General features: G+C 39.4%; 1 pseudogene; it reads left to right on the forward strand.

The window, feature by feature from the left end:
- Positions 1 to 1273: 1273 nt before the first annotated feature.
- On the forward strand, positions 1274 to 18789 carry LOC132027471 (keratin, type II cytoskeletal 8-like; annotated as a pseudogene).
- Positions 18790 to 19847: the final 1058 nt, after the last annotated feature.

A 19847-nucleotide genomic window follows, 5' to 3' on the forward strand; every position in this document is an offset into this window, starting at 1 on the left:
ACTTATCTGGTTTAGAGGTAATGATTTCATTATACAAAATTGAAAAACATAAAAAGACATTTCTGAACCATAAAATATCATACAAAAATCATAAATACCTATTATTAGTATTTTGGTATATTTCTAAATTGAAAGTCACACACTATACAATATATAGGTTTTAACAGGCTTTCTCCTGGGAACATATTACAGTTAATTACATATACTCCCAGATTACGAATTTCATTTATTATATAACATCTCAGCCTTTATATGTATCACAATTTAAATTATTTATCTTGACTCTATAGATGTTTCTGACATTTCCCTCTTATCATACATAATCAGATGAGAATCATAATTATAAAATGGTTTGTATGCTCTTTAGAGTTAATTCTTTGGATATATTTTTTGCTATACGGTTATTGCAGCAAAGGGTTATTTGACAATTATTTTCAAATTACTCTTCAGAAAAGGGAGCAGCATATTAGGAAATCAGAAACAGCAGAGTTGCTTACAAAAACTTAATTATAAAAAACAGATAAATTTTGATTTAATATATTCTCTAGACAGGAGGTATTACTCGCTAATTTAATGTATTTAATTATATTTATTAAATTATATCTTATTCTAGGTTTCTCAGGAAGTGGAATCTGAACCAAACATCTCTGGTGCTGTCATTTCACTCATCAGAATCTTAGAGAACATAAGGTGTAACCAGGGAACTAAAGGACAAGAGGAGGGTAGCCCAATATAAAAGCATTTTATCAAAGTGGATGCCACTCTAAGTGAGCGATTGTCCCAACCACAGGCATATATCACGGTAACCAGGAATACAATGTTTCACTTTCCTCCTTATACCACTCTACTTAAGCATAGATAAAAAGCCACACTAGTTGTGATGGCATTGAATGCCAGGTGTATCGCCACACACCTCCTCCACAGACATGCTTATTGCTCTTCTGCTTCTTACTTATTCAGGTACAAACACTTACCCTGAGGATCTGCTTTCTAGGATCATTCCTGATACTGCCTTTGCATAGTTATGTACTAAGCAGAACTTAAACTAAATGACATATATGCTGTTATTTTACTTGAATGTATAATTTAAAGGTGTAAGGGTCAGGATACAGTTTGAGCTGTTCGCAGGGTTAGCCATAAAATACATCCCAGGACTTACATTAGGAGAAGAGAAAGGAGCAGGATTTGTCCTCTGGTTCTCATTTCCTATTCATCCAAGTTTCATCCTGCATGGCATGAAGCCCTCACAGTCTCAGAATATGCATGCGTGGACATGAAGCAAGTTCTCACAATGATGCCGCAAGAAACTCTGGAACAAAAAGCTTATGCCACTGAAGCACAGTGCGGAATCCCAGGTGGTGACTGGGGAAGTAAGTTGGAGCCATGGAGAGCTACCGACTGTGGCAACATCGGCTACAAGAGGTAAGTGAAGAAGAGAGGACCAGAAATGGCACAAGATGGGTCTCCTACAGGTGGTCTGCAAGTTGGAGAGTTCTACACAGCAGAACCAAAAGTGGAATCCGGGCTACCCTATGCTGACTATGATTGATGTGCACCACTTTGTAAAATTTGAAAAATTTGTAAAGCTCATTCCAAGGCAGTCTCTATTTGGGTTGGAGTGGAGTGGTCCAGTTATACACCTGCATCATTAAAGATCTCTTTGGGGGCTATCTTCCAAGCACTTGTGGAGAAAAGTGAAAATGATGGCTGCATTAAAGAGTTCATTTAAGATATATATACATATATATGTATATATATCTTAAATATATATATTTATATATATATGGCTTCCACAAACATGAGAACAAGATCTCAGGAAGAAATATGTGGGAGTGGTAGAACAAAAGAAGAGCCTTAATGGGAAGCCTTGGATGATGGCAGTAACGTTTTAAGAGTAGGGTATACTCTCAAACAATATTATGTTAATAGATAGAGGAGTCCAGCAACCTACTAATCTGAATTTTCATTTTATGAACAAATGATGTTAGATAAGAGTTAAACCTCTCAGTATTTAGAGGACTAAAAGATAGAATCAGATCTTACAACTGGTGAGAGAGGACGTACTTAAATTTAATCAGTGTAAAGTTATGGGCAAAGGAGAAATGCCTTAGAGAAGGAGCAAAGTTTTAGCAGCCGCACCATCCTTGATGCATTTGCTCATAAAATAAAATAATCCATCCTGCTTTTGAGGCAAAACATTATATGATTAACAGAAGTAATCTGTTCCCTTGAAAATCCTTTTAACCATGATTTATATCTTACCATTAAAATTTCAAAAGTTGTTTATTATTGAGAAGTTCTCGCCAGACCTAATTTGGTCTTTTAGTGCATAACTATTCTATGTAGGTCAAGCAAAGAAGAGTACGTCTCTCCTTCTAGCATAACGATGAGAAAAATCTGCTTCAGCCTTGTTTATAATGAGGCTAGAGTGGGGACATTTATCATTCACCTCAGACCCCAGTATCAGTTGGAATTGGAATAGTTTTCAATGTAAGATTTCCCTAAATAAATGTAAATTCCCATGGTGGTATCACAGTAATATTTTTGTTCTTTTATTCTCATTAAATAGCAATTCACAATGCTGTGAAATCCATCTAAGAAGAGGCTATCATGGCCCACGGCTGTGATGCTGGTCAGTCAGATGACTTAACCTGTCAACCTTCTAGCTACTAACCATATATATTTCTGCTAGAATCTAAAATATAGACTGCCACTACTCACATGTCCATGTGACATATTAACACAAAGAACAACAACAACAACAACAACAAAAATAGAGGAAGACACATTTCATGGAGAGAAGGCGATGGCCAGTGTTGGCGGAGTCCTATGGGAAACACTGAGGGCGGCCGGTGCAGGTGAGAAGCGTAGGGAAAAGAAGCTGGAAGAGCAACTATGGCAAGTGGGACAGAAACACCTGGATTCTCTCCCCTGAGTGTTATTATCACATACTAAAAAAATTTTTTTAAGCAAATGCATTCCATTTGACAATTATGTGTTTTCAATAGTTTAAGTTCTCTTTCTTCTCTCTTTCCTTCGAAGTCTTAACTGTTAGATTTCCCATCCGCTAGTATACAGCTCACACTTGCTCACATTGTCTATTTGAAGTCTCCCCACTGCTCTTTTCAGCCTGATTTTCACTCTCAGAAGTGGTAGCACAGGTAGAGAAACAGCCCACCATTTTGCCCTTTGGGGCATGCTTGTATAGGTCAGTGCCCTCCACTGCCCTTATCCACAAAGGACTGAGAATTTGCTTACGTCACCTGGAGCCAGAATGAGTGACTTCCCTGACAATCCACAATCCCATGTCACTCCCTTATTTGAGTGACCCTTCCCACAGTCCAGGCACTTTCGGGGGAAGATAAGCAGCTGTCAAGGATCGTCATCCATCCCACGCTGTGGTTTTCAAGGAGCAAAGATTCCATTTCCCGCTTGATGCAAATCTGAGAAGATACCAGCTAGAAGCACTAAAGCTTGAGATGCCAGGAACTAGGACACAGTGTTCTTTTCTGCATAGAGAGCTGAGACTTTGAGGAAGAAAAGACTGTTGTGATTAAGGGAAGGTAGAGGACAGTGGTGATAATGCTGGAGCCTCTGTGATCATTGGCACTGTGACACAGAGCCCAGCAAGCTTGCTGTTGTTAATGGTGATGTGATTCTGTGCTCATTGCACACTATTGCTTAATAAATGGTCTTGAGTTAGGGGTGTCTGGGTGACCCAGTTGGTTAAGCATCTGCCTTTGGCTCAGGTCATGGTTCTGGGGTCCTGGGATTGAGCTGCACGAGCTCCCTGCTCAGCAAAGAGCCTCCTTCTCCCTCTTCCTCTGGCCCCTCCCTCTACTCCTGTCCTTGCTCGTTCTCAAATAAATAAATCTTTTTAAAAAAAGGGATCTTGAGTTAAATACATTTCTTAGGCTTTATAGTCCATATATTAGCATAATAAGCATATATTAACATGATAAGCTGTATCAGATATTTGAAAAGGATCTCTAAACTAAATTTAGCTTCCTCCCATTAGTTATAGAGAAATTATATTGATTAAAATTTTTTTTATGAATCACTGGGATGATAAGTTGTTGTTATAATATTTTGAATCTCTTCCAGCTAACATTTATTTTAGCCAGTATAATCAAGTCCTAAATAATTGGCTTAAATGCATATAGTGTTCATTCAAAATCTCAAATACTTGGAAAATAGTGGGCTGCAAAGAAAAAGTTATTAGTAAAATAGTGAATTTATCAAACCATTACAACTATCATCCTATTTTCATTAACTGAGAGAATGATCCATATCTTAATTTTAAGTAATATTTCATCTGTTTATGAGAAAAGCCTCATACCTTCCTTCACTCTCATGCATTCCTTCACTCTGCTTGAGATATATTTTGTTTCAAACCACTTGCATCAATTTTTATGTTAATAATTATATCATAACCTGTACTCCTTCTTATAACATATTAAATTAACATTCCGAAGTGTAACAGGTACACTGTTAAATAAAAATATATGTTAGAGGAGGTCGCTGAGAGGACATGGCCACTAGTTGACTTGCTAGCTGGACCTGGGCAATCAGAGGCTCCTCACCACCCCACCCTTCTCCTTAGAATTTGGGTACCGTTTGACTTCCCTCCTCCCCGAAGCTGCCCCAAGGACGTAGCCTCGAGATGGTAAAGCAGTGTTGGGACTATCTGGATGGTATTTGTGACTGAACCCAGTTAAGACCACTTCAGAAACTTTAAAGATTCTGGTGGATGGGTGTGTAGGGATCTACTCTTCTCGCAGCTCCCAAGACAAGCCTCATATGTAAATTTCCTTACTTGTTTCAACCTGCCACCTATCAGTCTGGAGTGGTCTTTCTCTTTCTTTAGCTCTCCCTGGCCCTCTCCAGGGTCAGTTTCAGATTACACCTGGGAAATTTCTTAAGAGTTTGTGAATCAACATTTGGTAAGCTGGCCAGGAGACCAAGGAAATGGGCCTTGGGAGTGAGGTATCTGTGGGGGAGATCCCAAATTGGCCATTGACCTCTGTGTGGGGAGGGATGGCCCTTATGTCAGATGTGTGGACCACAATGTGAGTATGGAGATGCCCTGACGACACCGGTCAGTTCAATCTGCTTGTTGGAGGAAACTACACATAGCACCCTGCTGCAGAGGAGAGAAGTACGTGGCTACCACAATGGGCTGGCCTCTACAATGGGCACACCAGCAGCCACCCATTACCTGACTAGAGGCTGAAGCTTGAGTTAGCAAGAAACTGGAAGAAAACTGGAAGAAAGGCTGACATTAGAGAGGGATCCGGATGTCTAATTAGATCCGGATAGATCTAATGTCCACTACTGTGTTAGATTCAGGGCTGGCAGACAAGGTGAGAGAGCAGGATGAAAAGTCAGAGATTAGGTCAGAGATTAGTGTACAGTTTGCAAAATTAGGAGGGCGTATATGCCAGGGAGTAGGGTTATAGCACTTGTGACTAAGCCTGACTGGTACACTAAGAAGCGGATTCTCTGGGAAAGTGATGAGAGTGAAGAGGAGTATGTTGTGGTAATTAATAATGAAACGGATGAAATACCCCATTCCCTCCTACCCCAAATAAACAAAAAACAAAAGCATTGCAATAGCAACCCCAGGCAGTGGGACACCCCCGATTTAAGAAACATTCACGATGAGAGACAATACTCCCACTGATTATTCAGATAGCTGCTAAGTTCCAGAAAAAAGGCCAGAGGAAGTATCCAGACTTGCTTAGGGCAGCTGTGGGATACTGAAGGTGATAGTATTTCTCTGACCAGGTGAGAGGCAGAGAAAATGAGAAACATCTCCACATACCCTGCCCTCCGGCAGCACCTATGTGGTGTTTGGGGGATTCAGCCTCCCTTATGGACTGGATTATTCTAGCCTGCTGTGGGGCTTGGCCCAATGAGGGGAATCTCCCTGAGCATGTGGGAGCCTAGAAACATATAGAGGAGGCACAAGACATTTTTAAGGAGTTGAGAATGAACCAGAATGATTATACCTTTGTATAAGTTCAGACCTTCCCCATTTGCCTCTATCATCCCTGATGTCTCACATGCTCCAGCCCAGGCCTCATAGATATTCAGAGATATTCAGGGTAGGTGCTTCTCACAGCTTGCGTATAGGTTGTAGGTCAAGAGTGTCTCCAGGTGAGGAGCATTGGAGATGATCAGAGGCTTCATGCCGAGGTCTCTATTTACTCTACTCTAGAAATACACAAGGGTGAGAGCTCTGGTGGATCCTGGAGTTGAATGTAGTCTAATACAGTAACCCTCAGAAACGTTCTGCCCCCCTCAGTGCCACTGATGCTTACAGAAGACAAACAATTATGGTCAGGAGGGTCCTTTTGACACCAAAAATTGGGCATACACCCAATAATGTGGTTTTTTATCTGTGTAAGACCAGAGAACATATTGGACATTGATATCCCACAAGTCAAATTCTGCAAACCTCTATCAGTGAATTCCCCCTCTGGGGTAAGCAGTTAAACTAGCGCTGAGGGAGAGCACCAACTGTGTAGAATGGTTACTGTCAAATAATACAAACTGCCTAGAGGATGTAAGAAGTCAGGGAAACTATCCAAAAACTGTAACAGCCTGATCTGGATGATAAAACCAGACGGCTCATGGTGAATGACAGTGGATTACCAGGAACTAAGAAGGGGGCAGAAACCCTACAACCCCAGAGGTAATAGTTTCTAGCAGTGTGCGTGGTACTCCTGTATGTAGAGCCTCTCACATATTGGCCTGTGCAGCAGCCAGTGGGCTGAGCTCAGAGAAGTGTGGTTAGTGACTACTCATGAGTCTTGCCTGTTAACCCTATATGCCAACAGTGAGACTACTCTAAAAGAATTAGCCTTCAAGTTGGGCAATAGAAAGCCAAGGAGTAGATGATCATAAATAAGCCCCTATGGGAGCAAAGTTTGTGGAAAGACATTTGGGTCCATCCATAAGAAACTAAGGCAGTTCTCACTTTTTCATGTCCTAGTGCATAAGGGAACGGGACACCCCCGGGTTTTAGGATGCTGATGTTTTAGCTAAAGTATGAGTTTATCTACTGACCCTGAAGTAGGTATTGCAGATTGGATGCATAGAAAGAGTGGCCACCACAGTGCTCATGTAAGATGGCATATTGCCTACAATGCTGGATTGCTCTTGAGGCATAGTAATTTGGTAGATGCAGTAACAACATGTATAGTGTGTTCTAAACAACACCCAAGACAATTGCCAAAAGAATCTGGGGCTATCTATTAGAGTTCCCAGCTGATATGGGATTGGTAAATTAATTATATTGGCCCCTTGCCTCTGAGTGAGGTTTCTAAATATGCCTTGGTTGTGGACACTAACATTAGACCTAACCCAAGTTTTCCCCTGCCATCATGCTAACTAGTCTGCTACCATTAGGGGGTTAAAGAAACTGACACTAGGTATGGATACCCTCACTGACCACAAAGTGATTAGGAATCACATTTTAAAAGCCATAAGGTGCAAGACTAGGTAAAACAACATGCCATTAAATGGAAGTTCCGTCTCCCCTATGACCCACAAGCAGCAGGGTTAGTAGAAAGGAAAAATTGAATATGAAAGCAGTAAATTAAATTGTTCACAGGTAAAACCACCTTGACTGGGCAAACAAAAGTATTGTCTCAGGCTTTAATAATTTGAATGACCAACCAGCAGGGCCCGCTTGCCCCTTATGCCAGCCTGAGGACCCTTGCTGAGGCACACAATACCATATAGGTGTGGAAGGCACAGAGAACAGCCATTGCCTCAGTTCTCATCATGGATCGACATGCTACTGAGAATACGGAAGTGTCACCACCCTTGGAAAAGGAATTATCGACTGGCATTTGCAATGGAATGTCCCCCCGGGATGGATGGGTGAATTCTGTCCCTGGGTGAGGGGGAGCTAGTCTTCATTGGCATCTTGTTGTCCTGCTGCAAGACAGACCTGTTGAAACACACTATGCTTGGAATGAAACATGCACCATCAAAAGAGAGGAGAAGATAAAGGTCCTGGTCTGGCATGTCCGGCCTCCAGTAACTCCTCAGCCTGGCAGTTCTGCCTCCCTCGGCCAACAATGCTGGTATACACAGATGGGTCAAATTTCTAAATCTCCAGCCACATCACCATCTAAAGGTCAGGCCACAAGTGTAATTCTTGTAGAAGAGGAAGACCTTCGCATACAAGTTTCTATCACATTATCACATGTCTTTTCTGTCTTAGACATTTGCTGCTTCTGTGATATTCTATCACCTGATGGAAATACCTTTCTGCAGTGGGTCCACTCATACTAAGGATGAAATGATCTATTGAACTTTTGGATATGGTGGCAACTGCTCCCATGCTCTAGCTCCTCAGGATTGCTATGGTGGGTATCGCCTCTCCAGGGACTGGACCAGAAAGCCCTTAAGTAATAAGGCTAATAAGTCCTAATAAGTTAGGACTAGTACTCTTATTAGTTCATCTGGTTTATCAATACTGATCCAGAAAGCTGGTCTGTAGCACATAGTATTAATAACACAGGACATGGGTGTTCTTCCTCTGCCAGATAAACTATAAAGGCGGTCTATCAAATTGCTGACTAGAAAGGTCCTGGAAATACCACCACTGGAGCCATGGGTGGCTATGTTCAGGTTTGGGAATGACTTACTCCATGTTATTGTTATTTGGGCATCTAGGCATTCCTATGTTGAGAATAGAAAAATCACTCTGAACAGAATCAATCTAATTATACTGGAAACATGGGATGGATATCACTGTAGTCATACTGTCACATTAAGGGAGACTAACTGATTTGGCATTGACTGGTTGCACTGCGCAGGTATTTATTTGGTGACATTAAATGGAATCCAATGTTTGTGAGGCACAATATGTGGTTTCCATCTGAGTGGTTGGACCATCACACCCTCGGTTTTTCCTTGTCGCAGAGATGAAATCTGCTCCACAGTAATAACAATGGCTATCCAAACTCTCTCTTTAAAGCCAGGTAGGCATATTCTGTCTTTCACTGGCATGATCATTTGGCCACCACCTTTGTTCCCTCCACTGGCTTAGTGGATGTTATAGCACATACAAAACGCTTACCAGATTTACTCATCAAGCTTTGAGTAATAGCCAACAAAGTCTGTCCTTATCGAAACACTGAAATGCCTCTAATGAGAAAAGCTGTCCCCCAAAATAGGATGGGTTCACAAGGTGACACATATGCCATCACCCTAACCTAATGTTGCCTATTCATCCTTGATGAGTCTGCTAATTTATTATCTTTATTAAATCACATGAGGATATTTATGAATGTCATGACTGATCCAACACTCAGCCTGGGGAATTTAACAAATCAGTGGTTCAGACGCTGGATCTTGGTTGAAAAAGTTGTCAGTAATTTTGGAAATCATTTTCTTACTCCATATTTTCTCTTACATGTGCCTCCAATGCAGCCAGATAGCTACTTCTATGCTAATAAATCCCCTTGCTGACTGCTCAAGGCACATTTTGGAAAAGGGGGCATGTAGGATTACAAGAGCCAGTCATGAAGGATAAAGTATTGAAGGAGATTGTGAAGAGGAAGTGACAGCCAGTTGACCCTTGAGCTGGGCCTAGGCAATTGGAGGCTCCTCATCACCACCCCTATCCTTGGAATGTGGGTTCTGCTTGCCTTCCTTGCTCCCAGAAAAGTGCTCCAAGGATATAGCCTTGTGATAGTGTTGTGGTATTAAGGCCATATGGACAGTATATGTGATTGAACTCAGTTAAGACTTCTATATAGACTTTTAAGTTTGGAAAGCAGGTGCAGTGATCTATTTGTCTCGCGCCATCCAAGATAAGCCTTGTTTTTAAGTTTTCTTGCTTGCTCAAATTGCAGCCTACCAACAGGGGGTGGCCTGCCTCTTTCTCCATCTCTTCCTCCTCTGAATGCAGGGTCTATTTCCCATTACCTCCTAGGAGCTTTCAAATCAACAGTGTATCCTATGCTATTTTTCTAGATAGTAAACAAAACAAAGCAAAACTATGAGAACAAAGACTTCTTACTCTGATACTGGATTATACAATAAAATACATCAAAGCAAAGGGAGAATTATCCCTTCCTTGTGTAGTAGAATAGCTACTAGAAAGAATTTGATCCAGTAATCTGATCATGTGCTCATCCTTGAATGGATCATAGAGGTAAGCAGTGGGGGCCAGGGTATTGGCACCTTGATTGACGGTTTACTAGAAGAATAACCTGTTCAATGAATGTAAAAATGCTCTAATAAATAGAGGGTGATTTAAACATACACGGATGTGAGATGCAAAAAGGTTGGACAGCCAAATGATAATGGTGGTATTTAGTCAAGTGACTTAATCACCTTGTGTTGGAACCAATAGTCTATCTACATAGTTCTACAAGAGTATAGACTGTTGACCACCACCACTATGAAGGACTGAAATAGTACATTACCTTAATGACTAAATACTACATTACAAGTTAGAAGAAGAAACATTTCACGGAGACAGAGCACTGGTGCCTCAGATAAGCACACGAAGTACAATTCATGTTGTGTAATAATAGGGAAGAACCCAAAATGAATGTAGAGGTGGATCCAAACAGGGATGGCAGGAGGAAGCAGTACCCAGAATGTGACTGGAATAGAATTAATTGTTTCAAGGAAACGAAGATTAAGAATTCCACAACTCTATGAATGTAAATGAGTATATAGGAACATATTTTGTGATAGAATAAAGCCCAATTTTAACTGTAGAGAGAATAATTTAAATAGGACAGTAAAAGAGTTTCCTCAGTATTTAAAGTGCTTTCTGAGTCACCAGGCAGCACTGCATTTTGTATTTCCTAGAGGACAGAGCATAAACTTGATGCAGGCTCTTTCACTCCTGGGGTCGGTGGCAAAGTTAATATTCTGGGTTTAGACAGAAAGAGTCCAGAATAGTTTGATCAAATAGGATAAGAAGAGAGGGTCACCTACTCAGTAACTCATTTGTCCAACCGAATTCTATATATATCTATATATCAAAGTATATATATAGATAGATGATATATAAATACATAGATAGAGGTATATATCTATATAGATGGGAACATAGAGTTGAGGCCAACATACTTTCCTTCGATATCAAATATCAAAAAGCATACTGTAAGGAAAGTGGATAAAACATCAAATAAGACATTTCTATGGCTTTTTGTTTTAAGACTGCTTTTCTTTCGTTCTATTTGACCTTACATCTCATAGTCACAATACTGCCATGACCAGCAAATGGTCCTTTTTTATTGCTATAATCATTGAGGCTATACCATATGCTTTCTAACAGATGAACATGAAAAAAGTAAAACTAATCATTTAAATTAGTTTCGGGGATACTGTTCTTGGCATAGAACAGACTTCATGAATCTTTTGCAGCTATTTCAACTCGTAATGTACCAGCTTCTATAGACTTAACTCTCAACCTATCCTATATTTTCTTGACCTTGAACACTTATTAACATTTTATGATTCTGGAATAGTACTTACTCTATAATAACCACACTCTTTTATGATCTATTATAATAATAGATTATACAATTATTTTATAGGATAATATATTAAAATCCTCTGAATTTTTAAAAAGCTTTTGAGCACAATGTGACTAAGTCTAACAAGATAAAAGAAATGACCTAGTTACATTTGCTTAAACTTGGGCTTATCTCAACAAAAGGGATACCTAACTCAGCAAAATCCATCACCAAAATGACCCCTCCTCTCTAGTCCTCCGGGATAGGTGATCCTCTATCTTCAGGCTGATAAGAGGAACCAATATCTCTGTTTCTGTAAAGAAATCCTTCCCTCTTATCTCTATCCCAATAATTAACACACCAATATAACACAAACATTAACTTTCTTTTTGTTTTAAATATTTCATTGCAAAACAAACACCAGAGCCTCTTAACTACACTTAGCCGTTTTATGTTACATATTGCCATTAACACTGAATTTCAGTCATCACTATGAAATAAGCATAAATCTTAGAAGTCAAAAAAGAATCTTTTTGAGTTTCGTGGTTTGGTTTCAGGAGAGTGAAATTAAGTAGGTTTGAAGCCGTCTCTGGAGAAAATGGAGCAATAAAGCTGTTAATCATGTTTGTGGCAAGCAGAAATGCAAAACCTCTAAAATTATCGGAAGACTTACATCTAAATGAACATAAAGATGAAATAGATAGAGGTGCATAAAATATTCCAGGGACTTTTTACTATTATGTTCATTAGAGTTCCAGCTTAATGCATGCTTTATTGCCCAGAAATTCATTTCATTTGCATTTTAACTGGGTTTTAGTCAAGTTAATCCTTTTTCTTTCCTTGCTAAGAAACTATTCAGCAACTACAGCAAAATACTGAAAGAAGAGAAATTGAAACAGCCTACTTACACCAAAACTTAAATTTGTCAGAGTTCACTGAAGAAAAGACCAAGTTCACTAGATGACATTATTTTAACACCAAGGAGTATCTTCTGTATTATGAAGTTTAGCTGTTAGATGAGAAGCAATTATATTCATTTGTGCTAAAGATTTAATATCAAGGGAAATTTCATAAAAATCAACATCTCATTTTTGCAGGAGCCAAAGCGATAGAGCAGTCACATATTTAGAAACATGCAATTAATTTTCATCACAAATTTCAATATGTAATGCCATGCATCATTTAAACAGCTGTGTAAATAAATAACAGTTTAACTTGTATTTTGAAAGTGCATGCAGTCAGTGCAGTAATATGTTGGCCTAACAGAAAGAGAAAGTTATTTTTTCATCATGAAAAAAAGTAAATTCATTTCCTAAATGCTGATGATTGTAAGGTCCACACGGAAATAAAATAGTTTGTCCACATGACAGCATATTGAAAAACAAAGTGATGATAACCTTAAGCAAAATCAAGGCAAACCAACATCTTGGCAAATCCCAAAGAAAAAGAAATGGAAGAAAAAGAAAAATCAGTAACATGGGGACAAATAAAGTCTTCAGACAAAAGGGAACTTGCTTTATTATTTATTTTGAAATATTTAATCACATAAGATAAAATAGAATATTTTGAGCAGCATTACCATCCCATATCTGTTGAGAATCATCTCAAAGTTCTTTTTCTGTAAAATTTTCTTTTAAGGTTTTGCTATATCTCAAGGAAAGCTCAAAGTGTGTTTTCTCCATCATTAAAATTTGAGAGATAAAATGCCTGGCTTGTCCTGACTTTCATACCTTACTTACCTAAGCCATCATTTCAAATTTGGGATGCCTTTTTGTAAAGCTTTTGACAGCAGATCATCTGTGTGGAAGGATTGTTGTTGTTAATTACTATATTTGAAAAAATTTGTTTTTGTTTTGTTTTAAGATTTTATTTATTGATTTGACAGACAGAGATCGCAAGTAGACAGAGAGGCCGGCAGAGGGGGTGGGGAAGCAGTCTCCCCACTGAGCAGAGAGCCTGATGTAGGGCCCAGGACCCTGGGATCATGACCTGAGCCAAAGGCAGAGGCTTTAACCCACTGAGCCACCCAAGAGCCCCTGAAAAAATTTTTTAAGCTGTCAATCATTCCAACTATGCAATAAAGGTAGTTTGGTGGAAAACCCTACATTTGTTTCAGGCCTATCATTGCCTGAAGAAAACGGAAGAAAATGGTTTTGAATGATTAACTGATTGTTAAACAGAAACCCATGTTTTTCACCCTCTCCAACCCTCCTGATTTGTGCTAGATATAAAAATAAAGACTCTAAAAGAAAACAAAGCCATTCCCCTTTAAGAGTTAAATGATCTTCATGACCAAAAGGAATTCTAGTGCAATCCTGATCTTCAGGTAAACAGAGTCCTTACTCTTAGTCCAAAACTTTATTCCTACTGAGAAGCTGGTGGAAGCATCTACTTACCTAAGTGAAAGTATCACCAACTTAATTCATGGAAAGATAAATGTCGAATTTATTTTAAAAATGCATTTATCTTTGCTGAAGTGTTTATGATACAGGAGTGAGTTCCACGTAAAATCTACAAAATCATCTTAGTATAGGTCCATTATTAAGCTAATTGTCATAAAATTTTGATTTATAAGACCTTAAAACCACATTACTTAACTTCAAGTTTGTTAAATTTTTAAATTGTATCTATCTAATCTATTCATCTATTTATTGGATTAGCAATTTATATGAGGTTTGCATTCACTTTTATTTGCAAATGTTGGTTGACACTTTAGCCTATTGTCTCACAACCTTCTACAAAATAAAAATGTATTAGCTAATATTATCCTCATATATTTTTTAATACGGGAAATTGAGATGAATTGATAAGATAAGCATACTTTTTAGGAGATAAGAACAGAAACAGAGAGAGGCAGAGACAGAGAACGAAGGTACAGAAATTAAGTCAGGAATAATAAAAGAGAATATAGAGGTGCCTGGGTGGCTCAGTGGGTTAAGCCTCTGCCTTCGGCTCAGGTCATGATCCCAGGTCCTGGGATGGAGCTCTGGTTAGGGCTTATGCTCAGCGGGGAGTCTGTGCTCCTTCTGCCCCTTCTCCCTTCCCTCTTCTCCCGTCTCTTCCCACCCCTACCACCCTAGCTCCTGCTCTCTCTACCACTTGCTCTGTCTCTCTCAAGTAAAGAAATATCTTTAAAAAAAGAGAGAGAGAGGATATAAACAAATTGCACCGACATTTGAAAATGTGGATGTAATGGACACATATCTATTAAAGAACAAACCTAAAAACAGATGAAAAAAGAAATAGAAAACCTGAAAGTGAGAAGCCTATTACAATTAAAGAAATTGTAGTAGTGATCAAACACACACATACAGCTTAGATGATCTTGCCACTAGGTTTTATCAACCATTTAAGGTGCAACTAATTCTGAAATTTCATAAATCATTCTAAATAGTTGAAAAAGAGAAATCATGCTCCTTGACATTTTATAAATGTAGCAAAAACTTTTATACCAGAGACTAATAAAAAACAGTTTGAAATAAGATAATTACAGTATAGTAACACTTATGAACAAATGTGAAACTAAACTCTAAAAATATTGAGAAACTAAATCCAACAATGTACTTTAAGTATAGTACATTTTGGCACAGTTTGATTCAATATCCATAATGGTGGTTTTAACAACTACCTACCACTGTTATAACTGGTCCAACTTGTGGATAAAGCTGTACACTTTAGGTTTTAACTTTTGAAAAGATTTTTAAATATTTGCTCATCAATATTTGTAATAAATATTCTCATTCTCAAAATATTTATGTTTAAATTACCCAGTATAAGGAAATAGCATAGAAATAAAACATATTTATTTTAAAAAGACATGCTTATAGCTGTATCTATACATCAGTGTATTTGTATAAGAAAATATATGCATTAAATTTTCAATAATTTTATAGGTTTTCATAACATTTAATAATCACTGCTGAACTTAATATACATTTCAGTGAGCATCATATATGGAATATAAAATGAATCCCCTGAAGATAAAATCATCCTATAAAATCTGAGTTATATTTAGGAAATTTCTAAGTTTTCTTTAAATCCTGTTTTCTGTTGAAAAAATCACCCTATAATAATTATCACTCAAATTATCATTCAGATAATGTTTACAAAAATGTTATTACTAAAATTAATGATTTATAGTAGTATATCAGAAAGAAAAATTAAATAAACTTCTAAAATTACAGCACAAATCCAGGTTTTTCAAGGAGAAGACATATCCAAATTTGAGTTCAATAGAGATATTTCCAAGATCCATGGAAATGGGTCACCTTTATTGACATTTACACCATGTTAGTAAGAGGTAATTGGGCTTATGGATACTAATATTATTCTCCTAGTTACAAACAGACGTGAACAAACACAGACATCTCCAAAGAAGGCCTGCCCTTACATTATTTATCACATAGAGAGTTAAAACAGAGGTCTCATTTTCTTCGGGAAGGTAGATATTGCCAACATTAATCTGAATTCCTATTTCTGCCTCTTAGATCTAGCATTAAAATAAAGGCTTCCTCACTTGGTAAAATGCATAAGAGGTGTCGGTGTTAATAAAAAATGGACACAAAGTCTTGTGGGGAAACATGCCTTTCCAACAGTGTACTACCACAAACATTTAGTGATTGCATCAATTTTTTTATAATTCAGCATTTCTTTTTCTTCTGCAAAGAGATTGATGAATTTATTAGCAACTAGTTTTGCCAAATCAGCAACTGAAATCACCATTGTTTTATTCATAAACTACTTTTTTTAAAATTTTTTTTATTATTTTCAGCGTAACAGTATTCATTGTTTTTGCACCACACCCAGTGCTCCATGCAATCCGTGCCCTCTCCAATACCCACCACCTAGTTCCCCAATCCTCCACCCCCGCCCCTTCAAAACCCTCAGATTGTTTTTCAGAGTCCACAGTCTCTCGTGGTTCACCCTATTTTTAATATAGATTTTGTTTATTTATTTGAGAGAGAAAGAGGGAGAATGAGAGACAGAGAGAGAGCATGAGAGGGGAGAGGTTAGAGGGAGAAGCAGACTCCCTGCCAAGCAGGGAGGCGGATGCAGGACTCAATCCTGGGACTCTAGGATCATGACCTGAGCCAAAGGCAGTTGCTTTAACCAACCGAGCCACCCAGGCACCCTACACATAAACTACTTTTAAAAATCTTGGTACATGGTGCTTGGGTGGCCCAGTTGGTGGGTTAAGCCTCTGCTTTCTGCTCGTGTCATGATCTCAGGGTCCTGGGATCAAGCCCCAAATCAAGCTCTCTGCTCAGCAGGGAGCCTGCTCCCCCCTGCCCTCTCTGCTTGCCTCTCTGGCCACTTGTGATCTATGTCTGTCATATAAATAAATAAAATCTTCTTAAAAAAAAATCTTGGTGTATGTAGTGTTGTATTTTATAGTCCGAGTCCTCTGAAAACTTTTACAAATAGATAAGTTACAGTATAAAGGATTGGAGAAATCAATGGTCACTCTGAACAAAATTTCAGAACATTAATATTAGACTTGATTTTATTGTTTTTAAATTTATAGGTGGTACTAGAACACCTAAAGCAATAATGAACAGTAAAATATTTAAGAATGTGCTAAATTATGTGCAATATAATTATTCCAAGTCCAAAATTAACTACATAAAATTCAATTATAAAGGAATATATTTTAATTTTGATTTTAATTTTTACTAAATTAAAATAGAATCATATGTAATGTTGATATCTATTGTTTAAAGTTTCCAAGGTTGACCTAGAAGTAGCTTCTTGCTCTTTCTCGAACCTCTGTTAGTCTGAGCTTACTCGCCTCCACTCCAGCCTTCACCACATCCATCAGGGTAACCCAAAAATCCTATAAGGTGCACACCTCCAACCCCATACCTTTGGTAGCTGCTTGTGCAGGTGCCCACCTGGCACCCACACCAGCTCCCTAGTCTTTTCCCACATGGCCAGGAGTGACAGCTTCAGGGGTATCCTGTCCTGCCAATCAAGCATGACATGATTGGGATATGGTGGGACCAGGGGTATGGGGGACATCACAGCTATCTCACTGAACCAGAGACTTCTGAGCCCCCTTAAGCTGGAAGTGAACCCCAATATCCAGGCTGTGCATACCCAAGAGAAGGAGAAGATTAAGACCCTCAACATCTTTGTCTCCTTCATCAACAAGCTGCGGCACCTGTAGCAGCAGAACAAAATTATGGAAACCAAGTGCAGCCTCCTTAGCAGCAGAAAACAGCTCAGAGCAACATGGACAACATGCTCCAGAGTTCCACCAACAGCCTTTGGCTGCAGCTGGGCACACTTCACTGGCCAGGAGAAGCTGAAGCCAGAGGTGGAGCTTGGCAACTTGCAAGGGCTGGTGGAGGACGTCAAGAAGAGGAGGAGATCAAAGAGCATGCATATATGCAGAATGAATTTGTCCTCATTGAGAAGGATGTGGATGAAACTTACATGAACCAGGTAGAACTCAAATCCCGCCTGGAAGAGCTGACCAATGAGTTTAGCTGAAGGTATGTATATGAAGAGAAGATCCGTGAGATGTAGTCACAGATCTCAGGCACATCCATGGTGCTGTCCACGGACATGGACCGCAACATTGCAGAGGTCAAGGACCACTAGAAGGACATCACCAACCTCAGCTGGTCTGAGATTGGGACCAAGTACCAGATCAAGTAAAGTACTCGAAGTTGCAGACATTGGCTAGGAAGCACCAGGATGAATTTTATTGCACAAGGATAGAGATTTTTTATATGAACCACAACATCAGCCCAATCCAGGATGAGACTGAGGACCTCAAAGGCCAGAGGGCTTCCCTGGAGGCAGCCATCGCTGATGCTGAGCAATGCAGTTCAGGTAGAGCAGTGCAGGTAGATGGTTGTTAATGAAGCCAATGCCAAGCTGACCAAGATAGAGGCCACCCTGCAGCGAGCCAAGCATGACCCTGCAGAGAAACTGCACCAGTACCAGGAGCTTCTGAACATCACACTGGTCCTGAACATGGGGATATCGGCCACTTACTCCAAGCTGCTAGAGACGGAGGAAAGCCTGTTGGAGTCTGGGATGCAGAACACAAGTATCCATACTCAAGTCCCGAGCAGCTACTCAGGTGGGTTGAGCTCAGCTTATGGGGATCTCATGAGCCCTCGCCTCACCTGTAACCTGAGCTCTTTCCAGTCCAGGTTCCTCTCTAGCAGAGGCTCCAGTTCCTTCAGCCCATGTCAGCTCCTCCCAGGCTATGGTTGTGAGGAAGATAGTCACCCACAAAGGGAAGCTTGTTTTTCAGTCGTCTGATGTCCTGTTCAAGTGAACAGTCGCTGTGGTCTCTCTCAGCCTTCCTGCTTCTGTGGCCTCTGAGGGAAGGAGCTGTGCAGGGGAGAGCTGGGAACAGGAAACCCACCTGAGAGGCTCGCCCTCAGTGCCCAGCCTACGCTTGGAGGAACTCTACTGCCCTGGCTTTCCCTTCTTGCCCATGCCCACAGCTAAAAGCCAGTTCAAATGTCTTTTCCCAAATAAAGCTTCAGATGGCTCTGCCAATATCATCCCCCCATGTTTTCCCCCAAGGTTATTTTGCAAATTGAAACTGGAACATGGTGCAATATATCATGATGTGCTTTTTGTAGCAAAATTGATTATGCCTCAATTTTAAAAGCACAATTTCCTTGGATATCGAGTTTTTTTTCTTTTAAAAGATTTTATTCGTTTGACAGAGAAAGAGAGAAAAAGAGAGTACAAGCAGACAGAGTAGCAGGCAGAGGGAGAGGGAGAAGCAGGCTCCCCGCTGAGCAAGGAGCCAGATGTGGGGCTGGATTTCAGGACCCTGGAATCATGAACTGAACCAAAGGTCGTCACTTAAGCAACTGAGCCACCCAGGCACCACAATATAGAGATATTTCTAAATTAATACTTAATGATTTTTGAAAAGTAAAGATCTTTTTTTTTTAAGATTTTATTTATTTATGTGACAGACAGAGATCACAAGTAGGCAGAGAGGCAGGCAGAGAAGAGGGGGGGAGAAGCAGGCTCCCCGCTGAGCAGAGAGCCTGATGTGGGACTCGATCCCAGGACCCTGGGATCATGACTCAAGCCGAAGGTAGCGGTTTAACCCACTGAGCCACCCAGGTGTCCCTGAAAAGTAAAGTTCTTAATCCTAAGATTAAATCCTAAAACATTATTAAACCTAAAATGCTTCACACCATAATAAAATAGAAAAAACAAGAATTGTGTGCTTGGATTAATTAAATACGTTTAACCCTGATATTATAGTCATGAAAAAATAAAAGAAATAAAAACTAAAAAAATATTCTATAACATGGCTTTTCTCCTGAAGAACCTCCTTCAGTTTAAGTAACCCTGCAGATTCCTGTT

The sequence above is a fragment of the Mustela nigripes genome, chromosome 12 (assembly GCF_022355385.1).
Source record: "Mustela nigripes isolate SB6536 chromosome 12, MUSNIG.SB6536, whole genome shotgun sequence".
Taxonomy (NCBI): Eukaryota; Metazoa; Chordata; class Mammalia; order Carnivora; family Mustelidae; genus Mustela; species Mustela nigripes.